Source organism: Triticum aestivum, chromosome 4B (genome assembly GCF_018294505.1).
Source record: "Triticum aestivum cultivar Chinese Spring chromosome 4B, IWGSC CS RefSeq v2.1, whole genome shotgun sequence".
Taxonomy (NCBI): domain Eukaryota; kingdom Viridiplantae; phylum Streptophyta; class Magnoliopsida; order Poales; family Poaceae; genus Triticum; species Triticum aestivum.
Window position 1 is genome coordinate 484,793,523 of NC_057804.1, and position 14,984 is coordinate 484,808,506.

A 14,984-nucleotide genomic window follows, 5' to 3' on the forward strand; every position below is an offset into this window, starting at 1 on the left:
AAAGTGAGATTGGGCCCTGATTGTGCCAAACAACCCACTGGACTTAGCAGGCCGAAATGGTGGCCCATTTACGATGCAGATATTTGACAGGCCAAAATTTGGATGGACCGTAAATGCGCCGACCTAATACACGGGCCTTTAACAGGCCGGAACTTTGGTCGGGCTAGATTATCGTCATTTTTATATGGGCCGTTAATGGGCCCGATATGACGTTGGGCCACATATGGCCCATGGTTTACGTCCGGCGTTAACAGGCCGAAAATGACAACAGGCCGAAAGTGGCCCAAATCTATAGTGGGCCTCTAACAGGCCGAATGACACACATGGTCGAATATGACCCAAATCCTTCATGGTCGTTTATGGGCCGAAAGTTTTGATGGCCTGTAAATGGGCCCAAATGAAGTCGGACATTTAATAGGCCAGAAATACACCGGGTCGTAATTCGACCCAATTACTTAGCGGACGGTTAACGGGCCAGAAGTGACCATGGGCCGCATTGATGACAAGTTTAGACCAGGCCGTTGACGGGCCGATTTGATAAAGAATGTTGGGCCTTTAGCTGGGCCGACCCATTATCGTCTACAAAATCTTGTGGGCCTTTAGCTGGGCCGGCCCATTGTGGTCCGCAAAATCTTGTGGGCCTTTAACTGGGCCGACCCATTATGGCCCGCTAAATTTTGTGGGCCTTTAGCTGGGCCGGCCCATTATGGTCCGCTAAATCTTATGGGCCTTCGGTTGGGCCGGCCCATTTAAACTTTGTGGGCCACTTTTGGGCCGGTCCACGTGTCAACATATCATAGGCCCATCTCGACCGTTGGATGAGTGATACCTGTGCCAACGCGGAGCTGACACGTGGATCCGTCAGCCAATGAGAATTTTACACGTGGAAAATCGGCATTGGTCGTGGCTGTTAACGGGTTATCGGATCCAAAATCCGACCTGATAGCTTAACGGCGTTATGTTACAGTGGATGCCACGTGTCGGTCACCCTTGACGAAAGCACTTCTGTGATGCGCGATTTATCGTCATGGTAGTGGACACTTCCGTGATGATAATTTTGGTAATGTCATGGAACACTTCTACGACAACACAAGTATGACTATCTTGATTCTGTCATAAATTTGTCATGGATGTACATGCATGACAAAAAATGCGACCTACTGTGACAAATACGTATCATCACGGAAGTGTATTTTTTTGTAGTGCATGCAATCAAAATATGTGACATGATATGGCCATCATCATCTTGTGCTCATGATCTCCATCATCGAAGCATCGTCATGATCTCCATCGTCACCGGCGCGACACCTCGATCTCCATCGTAGCATCGTTGTTGTCTCGCCAACTATTGTTACTACGACTATCGCTACCACTTAGCGATGAAGTAAAACAATTACATGGAGATTTCATTGCATACAATAAAGCGACAGCCATATGGCTCCTGCCAGTTGCCGATAACTTTGTTACAAAACATGATCATCTCATACAACAATTTATATCACATCATGCCTTGACCATATCACATCACAGCAAGCCCGGCAAAAACAAGTTAGACGTCCTCTACTTTGTTGTTGCAATTTTTACATGGCTGCTACGGGCTTCTAGCAAGAACCGTTCTTACCTACGCATCAAAACCAGAACAATTTTTTGTCAAGTATGTTGTTTTAACCTTCAACAAGGACCGGGCGTAGCCACACTCGATTCAACTAAAGTTGGAGAAACAACCACTCACCAGCCACCTGTGTGAAGCACGTCGGTAGAACCAGTCTCGCGTAAGCGTACACGTAATGTCGGTCTGAGCTGCTTCATCCAACAATACCGCCGAATCAAAGTATGACATGCTGGTAAGCAGTATGACTATTATCGCCCACAACTCTTTGTGTTCTACTCGTGCATATAACATCTACGCATAGACCTGGCTCGGATGTCACTGTTGGGGAACATAGTAATTTAAAAAAATTCCTACGATCATGCAAGATCTATCTCTAGGTGATGCATAGAAACGAGAGGGGAGAGTGTTGTCTACGTACCCTCGTAGACCGAAAGCGGAAGCGTTATGACAACGCGGTTGATATAGTCGTACGTCTTCACGATTTGACCGATCCTAGCACCGAAGGTGCGACACCTCTGCGATCTGCACACGTTCTGCTCGGTGACGTCCCACGAACTCTAGATCCAGCTAAGGTCGAGGGAGAATTTCATTAGCACGACGACATGGTGACGGTGATGATGAAGTTACCAACGCAGGGCTTCGCCTAAGCACTACGATGATATGACTGAGGTGGAAATCTGTGGAGGCGGGCAACACACATGGCTAAAACAATTGTCAACTTGTGTGTCTTTGGGGTGCCTCCTTCCCCCGTATATAAAGGAGTGGAGGAGGGGGAGGCCCGGCCCTCTATGGTGCGCCCAAGGGGGGAGTCCCACTCCCAGTAGGAGTAGGTCTCCCACTTCCCTAGTTGGAGTAGGAGAAGAAGGAAGAGGGAGAGGGAGAGAAGGAAAGGAGGGGTTGACCCCCATCCCAATTCGGATTGGGCTTGGGGGGGGGGTGCCCCCACCTTGGCTGCATCCTTCTCTCTTCCTCTATGGCCCATTAAGGCCCATTGACTCCCCGAGGAGTTTCGATAACCTCCCGGTACTCCGGAAAAATGCCCGAACCTTTCGAAACCTTACCGGTGTCCAAACATAGCCTTCCAATATATCGATCTTCATGTCTCGACCATTTTGAGACTCCTCGTCATGTCTGTGATCACATACGGGAGTCCTAGCAATCTTCAGTACATCAAAACACATAAACTCATGATACCAATCATCATCGAACGTTAAGCGTGCGGACCGTACGGGTTCAAGAACTATGTAGACATGAACGAGACACGTCTCCGGTCAATAACCAATAGCGGAACCTGGATGCTCATATTGGTTCCTACATATTCTACGAAAATCTTTATCGGTCAAACCGCATAACAACATACATTGTTCCCTTTGTCATCGGTATGTTACTTGCCTGAGATTCGATCGTCGGTATCTCAATACCTAGTTCAATCTTGTTACCGACAAGTCTCTTTACTCGTTCCGTAATACTTCATCCAGCAACTAACTCATTAGTCACAATGCTTGCAAGGCTTATAGTGATGAGTATTATCGAGAGGGCCCAGAGATACCTCTCCGAAACTTGGAGTGACAAATCCTAATCTCGATCTATGCCAACCCAACAAACACCTTCGAAGACACCTGTAGAGCATCTTTATAATCATCCATTTACGTTTTGACGTTTGGTAGCACACAAAGTGTTCCTCCGGTATTTGGGAGTTGCATAATCTCATAGTCTGAGGAACATGTATAAGTCATGAAGAAAGCAGTAGCAATGAAACTGACACGATCATAATGCTAAGCAAACGGATGGGTCATGTCCATCACATCTTTCTCCTAATGATGTGATCCCATTCATCAAATGACAACACATGTCTATGGTTAGGAAACATAACCATCTTTGAACAAGCTAGTCAAGTAGAGGCATACTAGGGACTATATGTTTTGTCTATGTATTCACACATGCACTAAGTTTCCGGTTAATACAATTCTAGCATGAATAATAAAAATTTGTCATGAATTAAGGAAATAAATAATAACTTTATTATTGCTTCTAGGGCATATTTCCTTCACCTTGAATGCCGATGACGATCTCGCGAACCACCCTTGAACGTCCCCTCGAAGGAAGACCGAAATCACAGCCTCTCTACTTGGTTGCAAGCATGCAGTCTTCACGATCCGCCAGCGCTTCACCGTCCAAGCTAATCATGGCCGGAGAATTAGAGGGAGGAGATTAGAACCACATGGGGCTTATAATTATGAGGATTAGAGGTGGCTAGGGCTTGCTCTAATTAGTCAACTAGGACCAACAAGAACTAGAACTAGATCAACTAGAGGAGGCTCCAAAACTTGTGTGTATCAATTAGGTACCAAACCTCTACTATATATAGGTTAGAGGGGAGAGAGAGGGTTGCCACCAAGGAGGGAAACCCTGTGGGGGAATGTAGTAATTTCAATTTTTTTTCCTACACACACGCAAGATCATGGTGATGCATAGCAACGAACGGGGAGAGTGTGTCCACGTACCCTCGTAGACCGAAAGCGGAAGCGTTATGACAACACAGTTGATGTAGTCGTACGTCTTCACGATCAACCGATCCTAGCATCGAACGTACGACACCTCCATGATCTGCACACATTCAGCTCGGTGACGTCCCACGAACTCAAGATCCAACAGAGTGTCGAGGGAGAGCATCGTCAGCACGACGACGTGATGACGGTGATGATGAAGCTACCAGCACAGGGCTTCACCTAAGCACTACGACGATATGACCGAGGTGGATTATGGTGGAGGGGGGCACTGCACATGGCTAAGAGATCAATGATAAACTTGTGTGTCTATGGGGTGCCCCCTTCCCCCATATATAATGGAGTGGAGGAGGGGGGGGGGGTGTGTCGGTGTCAAAAGCGGCGGATCTCGGGTAGGCGGTCCCGAACTGTGCGTCGAAGGCTAATGGTAACAGGAGGCAGGGGACACAATGTTTACCCAGGTTCGAGCCCTCTCGATGGAGGTAATACCCTACTTCCTGCTTGATTGATCTTGATGATATGAGTATTACAAGAGTTGATCTCCCACGAGATCATAGAGGCTAAACCCTAGAAGCTAGTCTATGGTATGATTATTATTGTCCTACGGACTAAATCCTTCGGTTTATATAGACACCAGAGGGGGCTAGGGTTACACAGAGTCGGTTATAGAGAAGGAGATCTACATATCCGGATTGCCAAGCTTGCCTTCCACGCAAAGGAGAGTCCCACCTGGACACGGAACAAAGTCTTCAATCTTGTATCTTCATAGTCCAACAGCCCGGCCAAAGTATATAGTCCGGCTGTCCGAGGACCCCCTAATCTAGGACTCCCTCAGTAGCCCCCCGAACCAGGCTTCAACGACGATGAGTCCGGTGCGCAGATTGTCTTCGGCATTGCAAGGCGGGTTCTTCCAAAATCCCAGAGTACCTGTTGTAACAAGCAGTGTCCGACTTCCCATTAATGCTGCACCCCTCGACTTCTGCACCCTAATAATGGCAGCCTCCACGTGTCGAGCGAGTGCGAGAAGTCATGACATTTTTACATTTGCCACCCTAACCATGTTAGTAAATCGTCTATTAAAGAGACGGGGATCCTCAGATCCAAATCACAACATCTTCCACCAGCGAGTATCCATCAGAGCGCGCCCGAAAAAGCCATCCCATCATGGCCGACCGCCGCAGCTCCTCCTCTCGCTCCCGTAGCTCTAAGCCAGGTGAGTGGGAGAAGTGTTCTGTCCCCCATGGTTGATTGGTGGAGTTGCAGACCCAGGGGTTTCTCCCGCCTGCATATATGGTCCCCGTCCAAGCCGGACTAGCCACTTATAATGGCGGGGAGCAAGCGGAGAGTTTTCCCAACCCATCCAGGGGGAGCGGGTATGCCTTGTCCCTTACTTGCTGAGGGGACTCGGATTTCCAATCCATCTGTTCCTCCGCGGGCTCCTGGAGTACTACGGCCTCCAGCTGCATAACTTCACTCCTGCCTCCATACTACACATTGCAGGCTATGTCGCCTTCTGCGAGCTATTTCTGGGCTGCAAAGCTCATTTTGAGCTATTGAAGAGGCTATTCTGCCTTGTCCCCCGCACTTAGGAGAGGTCAATATATCAAGTGGGCGGAACCGAAATATGGCGTATTGCCGGGACTGGATACCTGTCTGGTACTCCGAAGAAGACATCCGAAGACTGGCCTTCGGAGTGGTTTAATATGGAGGACGTCCCCCTTTCGGACCCTATTCGGATGGGCCTTCCTGAGTTTGCTAATGCCCCACTAAAGAAACGCCACAGCTGGCGCCCCCGGAGCCCCCAGGAGGAAGATAACAGAGAGGTCCTTTACCTGATGAGCAGGATAAAAATGCTGGCCCAATCAGGACTGACAATAATCGAGGTTATGTTAATATGTATAATGCGGGGGGTGCAACCACTTCAATATCGGGGGAAACCCGTGTGGCACTTCAATGGAGAGGACGATGCCACCCGATGCGGTCGTAAAGATCCGGACTCCGCCACCGCTCTGGCGAAAATACTGTCCGATTTGTACAAAGGAGAAGAAGAGGAGTTCCTCCGTATTAAGCCACGGGATGGATTTTCCATGTACAACCCCCAAGCTGGGTGAGCTACTATCTTTTACTCGACTCCATTCATTCCTGCATTCTTCATCAGAAATATTTACCTTGCCAATTCATAGCAGGAACTACGAAAAGCTATGAGGGAGGTGATGTCTACTACACAACCTTCTTCTTGTAGACGTTGTTGGGCTACAAGTGCACAGGTTTGTAGGACATTAGCAAATTTCCCTCAAGTGGATGACCTAAGGTTTATCAATCCGTGGGAGGCGTAGGATGAAGATGGTCTCTCTCTCAAGCAACCCTGCAACCAAATATCAAAGAGTCTCTTGTGTCCCCAACACACCCAATACAATGGTAAATTGTATAGGTGCACTAGTTCAGCGAAGAGATGGTGATACAAGTGCAATATGGATGGTAGATAAAGGTATTTGTAATCTGAAATTATAAAAACAGAAAGGTAGCTAGTGATAAAAGTGAGCGTAAATGGTATTGCAATGGTAGGAAACAAGGCCTAGGGTTCATACTTTCACTAGTGCAAGTTCTCTCAACAATAATACCATAGATAGATCATATAACAATCCCTCAACATGCAACAAACAGTCACTCCAAAGACACTAATAGCGGAGAACAAAGGAAGAGATTATGGTACGGTACGAAACCACCTCAAAGTTGTCCTTTCTATTCTATCTATTCAAGAGTTCGTAGTAAAATAACATGAAGCTATTCTTTCCGCTCAATCTATCATAGAGTTCATACTAGAATAACACCTTAAGACACAAATCAACCAAAACCCTAATGTCACCTAGATACTCCATTGTCACCTCAGGTATCCATGGGCATGATTATACGATATGCATCACACAATCTTAGATTCATCTATTCAACCAACACAAAGTACTTCAAAGAGTGCCCCAAAGTTTCTACCGGAGAGTCAAGACGAAAACGTGTGCCAACCCCTATGCATAGGTTCATGGGCGGAACCCGCAAGTTGGTCACCAAAACATACATCAAGTGGCACATGATATCCCATTGTCACCACAGATAAGCACGGCAAGACATACATCAAGTGTTCTCAAATCATTAAAGACTCAATCCGATAAGATAACTTCAAAGGGAAAACTCAATCCATTACAAGAGAGTAGAGGGGGAGAAACATCATAAGATCCAACTATAATAGCAAAGCTCGCGATACATCAAGATCGTGCCATAGAGGGAACACGAGAGAGAAAACATGAGAGAGAGAGATCAAACACATAGCTACTGGTACATACCCTCAGCCTCGAGGGTGAACTACTCCCTCCTCGTCATGGATAGCGCCGGGATGATGAAGATGGCCACCGGTGAGGGATCCCCCCGGCAGGATGCCAGAACGGGCTCCCGAGAGGTTTTTGGTGGCTACAGAGGCTTGCAGCAGCAGAACTCCCGATATATCTTCTCCGTGGATGTTTTTAGGGTATGTGGGACTACATAGGCGAAAGAAGTCGGTCGGGAGGTGCTCGAGGGGCCCAAGAGACAGGGGGCGCGCCCAGGGGGGTGGGCGCACCCTCCTATGTCCTGGCCTCCTCGAGGATCTTCTGACATGAACTCCAAGTCTCCCGGATCATATTCTTCTAAAAAATCACGCTGCCGAAGGTTTCATTCCGTTTGGACTCCGTTTGATATTCCTTTTCTTCGAAATACTGAAACAGGCAATAAAACAACAATATGGGCTGGGCCTACGGTTAATAGGTTAGTCCCGAAAGTAATATAAAAGTGTATAATAAAGCCCGTAATCATTCAAAACAGATAATAAAATAGCATGCATGCTTCATAAATTATAGATACGTTGGAGACGTATCAGCATCCCCAAGCTTAATTCCTGCTCGTCCTCGAGTAGGTAAATGATAAAAGAAAGAATTTATGAAGTGTGAATGCTAGCAGGTGCACAAGTTTGATCAATGATAATTTCAATCACCTTTTCTAGCATGTTTATATGTCATAAAAGTAGTTCATCTCATAAAAGTTTTCATGATCAAGTAACAAGCTATTCACATGTTAAAGCATAGACTATAAACTTTCTTGAAAACTAGCAAACTTCATTCTTAGTCATCAAACAATTGCAATTCATCTTATTTTCAGGAAGGGTCTATGTCAGAGCTTTGATTTAGCAAACTTCACATACTCAACTATCATATAGTCTTCTACAATTGCTAACACTCACGCAATATTTGTGGTTATGGAGTTTTAATCAGACACTGAGAAAGATAGGGGCTTATAGTGTTGCCTCCAAACGTATTCACCTTTGGGTGATGTCAACAATAATAGTTCATGCTAACTTACATCCAATTGGATATATATATCAGGATCACCCCAACACAAAGTGCTTGCCAAAGGATAAAATGAAAAAGGGAAAGGTGAAGATCACCTTGACTCTTGCATAAAGTAAAAGATAGGCCCTTCGCAGAGGGAAGCAGAGGTTGTCATGCGCTTTTAGGGTTGGATACACAAAATCTGAACGTGAAAGAATGTCACTTTATATTGCCCCTTGTATATGGACCTTTATTATGCAGTCCTTCACTTTTATTGCTTCCATAACAAGATTGTAAAAAGCTTATTTTCTCCGCACTAATAAGTCATGCATATTTAGAGAGCAACTTTTATTGCTTGCACCCGTGACAACTTACTTGAAGGATCTTACTCAATCCATAGGTAGATATGGTGGACTCTCATGGCAAAACTAGGTTTAAGGATATTTGGAAGCACAAGTAGTATCTCTACTTGGTGCTAGGAATTTTGGCTAGCATGAGGGGGAAAGGCAAGCTCAACATGTTTGAATGATCCATGACAATATACTTTAACTGAGATGTGAGAAAACATAACCCATTACGTTGTCTTCCTTGTCCAACATCAACTCTTTAGCATGTCATACTTAATGAGTGCTCACAATTATAAAAGATGTCTAAGATAGTATATTTATATGTGAAATCTCTCTTCCTTCAATATTCTTTCATGAATTGTTCAAATGACCAATACAATGCTTGCTAACCTTCAATAAATTTACAACCTCTACTTCTTAGATGTGAAGTCATTACTCCCCATGGGATAAGCAAATGAAACATATATAATTTCAGATTTATGACAATCAACTCATTCAACCATTTAGTCATAGGATATAAGTGAAGCACACGAGTAAATGACAAACTACTCCAAAAAGATATAAGTGAAGATCAATGAGTAGCTAAATAATTACGTAACTATGTGAAGACTCTCTCTCATTTAAGAATTTCAGATCTTGGTATTGTATTCAAACAGCAAGCAAAGCAAAACAAAATGACATTGCAAGGATAGCACAACTCATGTGAAGAAGCAAAAACTTAGGTTCAACCGATACTAACCGATAGTTGTTGAAGAAGAAAGGTGGGATGCCTACCGGGGCATCCCCAAGCTTAGATGCTTGAGACTTCTTGAAATATTATCTTGAGTTGCCTTGTGCATCCCCAAGCTTTAGCTTTTATGTCTCCTTAATTCCTCTCATATCATGGTTTCTCTTTTTATCAAAAGCTTCATCCACACCAAACTCAACAAGAACTCGTGAGATAGGTTAGTATAAACCAATGCAAAACCTTATCATTTTCTACTGTAACAAATCACTAAAATTATTATTCAACATTTAATACTAAATGTCTCTGCATATTTAATACTCCTATCCTCAAATAGAATCATTAAACAAGCAAGCATATGCAAACAATGCAAACATAACAGCAATCTGCCAAAACAGTATAGTCTGTAAAGAATGAAAGATTCATCATACTTCCCTAACTCCAAAAATTATAAGAAAAATACTACACTGTAAAATATTTATCATATCTCATTATTCAAAAATATTCAACATTATATCACTCTCTGACTTTTCTAGGGAATTTTTGCAACAGCGGTAAACTTTCTGTTTTCAAACAGCAACATGTATACTAGTAAAATAAGCATGGTAAAGGCTATCCTTGACATTTTTATTGAAAATAAAGATGCAAAATATTATTCTAAATAACAGAAAGCAAATACTAACAAAATAAATTGATACTCCAAGCAAAACACATATCATGTGGCGAATAAAAATATAGCTCCAAGTAAAGTTACCGATGAACGAAGATGAAAGAGAGGATGCCTTCCAGGGCATCCCCAAGCTTAGTTGCTTGGTTGTCCTTGAATATTACCTTGGGGTGCCTTGGGAATCCCCAAGCTTAGGCTCTTGCCACTCCTTATTCCATAGTCCATCGAATCTTTACCCAAAACTTGAAAACTTCAACCACACGAAACTCAAAACAAAACTCGTAAGCTCCGTTAGTATAAGAAAATAAATCACCACTTTAAGGTACTGTAATGAACTCATTCATTATTTATATTGGTGTTAAACCTACTGTATTCCAAGTTCTCTATGGTTCATACCCTTACATACTAGCCATAGATGCATCAAAATAAGCAAACAACACATAGAAAACAGAATCTCTCAAAAACAGAACAGTCTGTAGTAATATGTATCAAACTTATGGAAGTACAAAAATTATGAAATAAATTGGTGGACCTGAGGAATTTGTCTATTAATCATCTGCAAAAATAATTAACCTAAAAGCATTCTTCTGTAAAAAATGGCAGCTAATCTCGTGAGCGCTAAAGTTTCTGTTTTTTACAGCAAGATCATAAAGACTTCACCCAAGTCTTCCCAAAGGCTCAACTTGGCACTTTATTGAAACAAAAGCTATGAAACATGATTACTATAGTAGCATAATAATGTGGACACACAAAAACAGTAAGGGAAAATATTGGGTTGTCTCCCAACAAGCGCTTTTCTTTAATGCCTTTTTAGATAGGCATGATGATGGCAATGATGCTCACATAAAAGATAAGATTTGAAACATAACGGGAGCATCATGAAGCATATGACTAGCACATTTAATCCTAACCCACTTCCTATGCATAGGGATTTTGTGAGCAAACAACTTATGGGAACAATAATCAACTAGCATAGGAAGGCAAAACAAGCATAGCTTCAAAACTTTAAGCACATAGAGAGGAAACTTGATATTATTGCAATTCCTACAAGCATATGTTCCTCCCTCATAATAATTTTCAGTAGCATCATGAATGAATTCAACAATATAACCAGCACCTAAAGCATTCTTTTCATGATCTACAAGCATAGAAAATTTACTACTCTCCACATAAGCAAAATTCTTCTCATTCGGAATGGTGGGAGTATCATAAGAGACTTGAATACTATAAATTGTTTCCACATTAAAAGAGTAATGTTCAGAAAAAGGGTAATCATAATCATGACAAGTTTTATAAATATAATCATCACTACTTTTTATAGCATAAGTTTCATCACAATAATCATCATAAGTAGCAACTTTGTTCTCATCATAATCGATTGAAACCTCTTCCAAGATAGTGGAATCATCACTAAATAAAGTTGACACTCTTCCAAATCCACTTTCATATTCATCACAATAAGATTCAACATCCTCCAAAATAGTGGGATCACTACTTCCTAAAGTTGACACTCTTCCAAACCCACTTTCATCAATATAATCATCATAGGTAAGAGGCATGCTATCATCATAACAACTTTGCATATCAAAACTTGGGAGGCTAAAAATATCATCTTCATTAAACATAGCATCCCCAAGCTTGGGACAATCATTAATTTCAGAAAATATATTCTAAAATATGCCATTCTCATCAAACATAGCTTCCCCAAGCTTGGGCCCTTTCATATCATAAGCATAATCACTCTCATTATTAATAGTATGGATAGCACCAATAGTATAGCAATTACCATAATCACAATGAGTAGTAGGAGAAACATCATTTGGGAGGGATACCATTTTACCTTTGCTGCTCCTTCTCTTCCTTTTCTTCTTCACATTATGTGTGGGTTCAACCCTCTTTATTGATGGGATTGGTTGAATAGAAAGCTCCTCCTCGTTACCTGATTCATCATAAGAAATAATAGGAGGAGATTGGGAAGTCTCTTCCCTTTCATTAGTATTCTCATCATCTTCTATTTGCTTTATTTTCTTTATGTAATTGGCGATATAAGGATTTTCAATGCAATTCACCGCACAATACAAATAAATCTTCTCTAGATAAAAATCAAGAAATCTATCAAGATTAAATTTTGGAATACGCTTAGTTATACGTTTCATTTCTTCATACCCCAAAAGAAGACTAAGCTCTTTATGATGCTCAAGGGTAATCAAATTATCACCATTTTTGGATACGATTTGGTCATGAAACAATTTGCATTAGAGATTTAAATGACCATGTTCATTGCAAAGTTCGCAAGGAGCACGAAAAATATTGAATTTTTCAGCACAAACATCAAGACTTTCTTGCAACCTTTAAGTTTCTAAATACTTATGCCTCTTGCAATATATATCTTCTCTATTCAGTGTGTTCATGCAGACATGCACTCCACAAAAGTTGACATGCTCATAAGAGATATTTTCATCATGACTAGTGCAATCATCATTAGTACTATGGATATTCAAAGAATTCAAACTAACAATATTGCAATCATGCTCATCATTGAAAGATTTAGTATCAAACATTCTATAGATTTCTTCTTCTAGCACTTGAGCACAATTTCCCTTTTCATCATACTCACGAAAGATATTAAAAAGACGAAGCGTATGAGACAAACTCAATTCCATTTTTTGTAGTTTCCTTTTATAAACTAAACTAGTGATAAAACAAGAAACAAAAAGATTCGACTGCAAGATCTAAAGATATACCTTCAAGCACTCACCTCCCCGGCAACGGCGCCAGAAAAGAGCTTGATGTCTACTACACAACCTTCTTCTTGTAGACGTTGTTGGGCCTGCAAGTGCACAGGTTTGTAGGACAGTAGCAAATTTCCCTCAAGTGGATGACCTAAGGTTTATCAATCCGTGGGAGGAGTAGGATGAAGATGGTCTCTCTCAAGCAACCCTGCAACCAAAGAGCAAAGAGTCTCTTGTGTCCCCAACACACCCAATACAATGGTAAATTGTATAGGTGAACTAGTTCGGCGAAGAGATGGTGATACAAGTGCAATATGGATGGTAGATAAAGGTATTTGTAATATGAAATTATAAAAATAGCAAGGTAGCTAATGATAAAAGTGAGTGTAAATGGTATTGCAATGGTAGGAAACAAGGCCTAGGGTTCATACTTTCACTAGTGCAAGTTCTCTCAACAATAATAACATAGATAGATCATATAACAATCCCTCACATGCAACAAAGAGTCACTCCAAAGACGCTAATAACGGAGAACAAACAAAGACATTATGGTAGGGTACGAAACCACCTCAAAGTTATCCTTTCTGTTCTATCTATTCAAGAGTTCGTAGTAAAATAACATGAAGCTATTCTTTCCGCTCAATCTATCATAGAGTTCATACTAGAATAACACCTTAAGACACAAATAAACCAAAACCCTAATGTCACCTAGATACTCCATTGTCACCTCAAGTATCCATGGTCATGATTATACGATATGCATCACACAATCTCAGATTCATCTATTCAACCAACACAAAGTACTTCAAGAGTGCCCCAAAGTTTCTACCGGAGAGTCAAGACGAAAAAGTGTGCCAACCCCTATGCATAGGTTCATGGGCGGAACCCGCAAGTTGGTCACCAAAACATACATCAAGTGGCACATGATATCCCATTGTCACCACAGATAAGCACGGCAAGACATACATCAAGTGTTCTCAAATCATTAAGGACTCAATCCGATAAGATAACTTCAAAGGGAAAACTCAATCCATTACAAGAGAGTAGAGGGGGAGAAACATCATAAGATCCAACTATAATAGCAAAGCTCGCGATACATCAAGATCGTGCCATAGAGGGAACACGAGAGAGAGAACACGAGAGAGAGAGATATCAAACACATAGCTACTGGTACATAACCTCAGCCTCAAGGGTGAACTACTCCCTCCTCGTCATGGATAGCGTCGGGATGATGAAGATGGCCACAGGTGAGGTACCCCCCCGGCAGGGTGCCAGAACGGGCTCCCGAGAGGGTTTTGGTGGCTACAGAGGCTTGCGGCGGCGGAACTCCCGATCTATCTTCTCCGTGGATGTTTTTAGGGCACGTGGGACTATATAGGCGAAAGAAGTCGGTCGGGAGGTGCTCGAGGGGCCCACGAGACAGGGGGGCACGCCCGGGGGGGTGGGGGTGGGGGGGGGGGGGGGGGGTGGGGTGGGCGCGCCCTCCTATCTCCTGGCCTCCTCGAGGATCTTCTGACGTGAACTCCAAGTCTCCCGGATCATATTCTTCCAAAAAATCACGTTGCCGAAGGTTTCATTCCGTTTGGACTCCGTTTGATATTCCTTTTCTTCAAAATACTGAAACATGCAATAAAACATCAATATGGGCTGGGCCTCCGGTTAATAGGTTAGTCCCAAAAGTAATATAAAAGTGTATAATAAAGCCCGTAATCATTCAAAACAGATAATAAAATAACATGAATGCTTCATAAATTATAGATACGTTGGAGACGTATCAGGAGGTCCATAGTCCGTCTCTACCGCTAGAGGACCCTGACCGGGCCCTTGACCCCGGACTCGAAGAAGATCCAGGCATATTTGTGGAGCTCGTCGACAGGACGTTCTATCAGCTAAGCCGTGACGGTGCCCTGGTGGCCATCATAGCTGATTATCCTGGCCTACTCCCTGCATCACATGTAAGTAAAACCTGAGTCCCAACTTTCGAGAAGGATCCCTTCTTTGCGCTTTACCCACCGCACATGTATTGCATTTTACAGGGAAGGC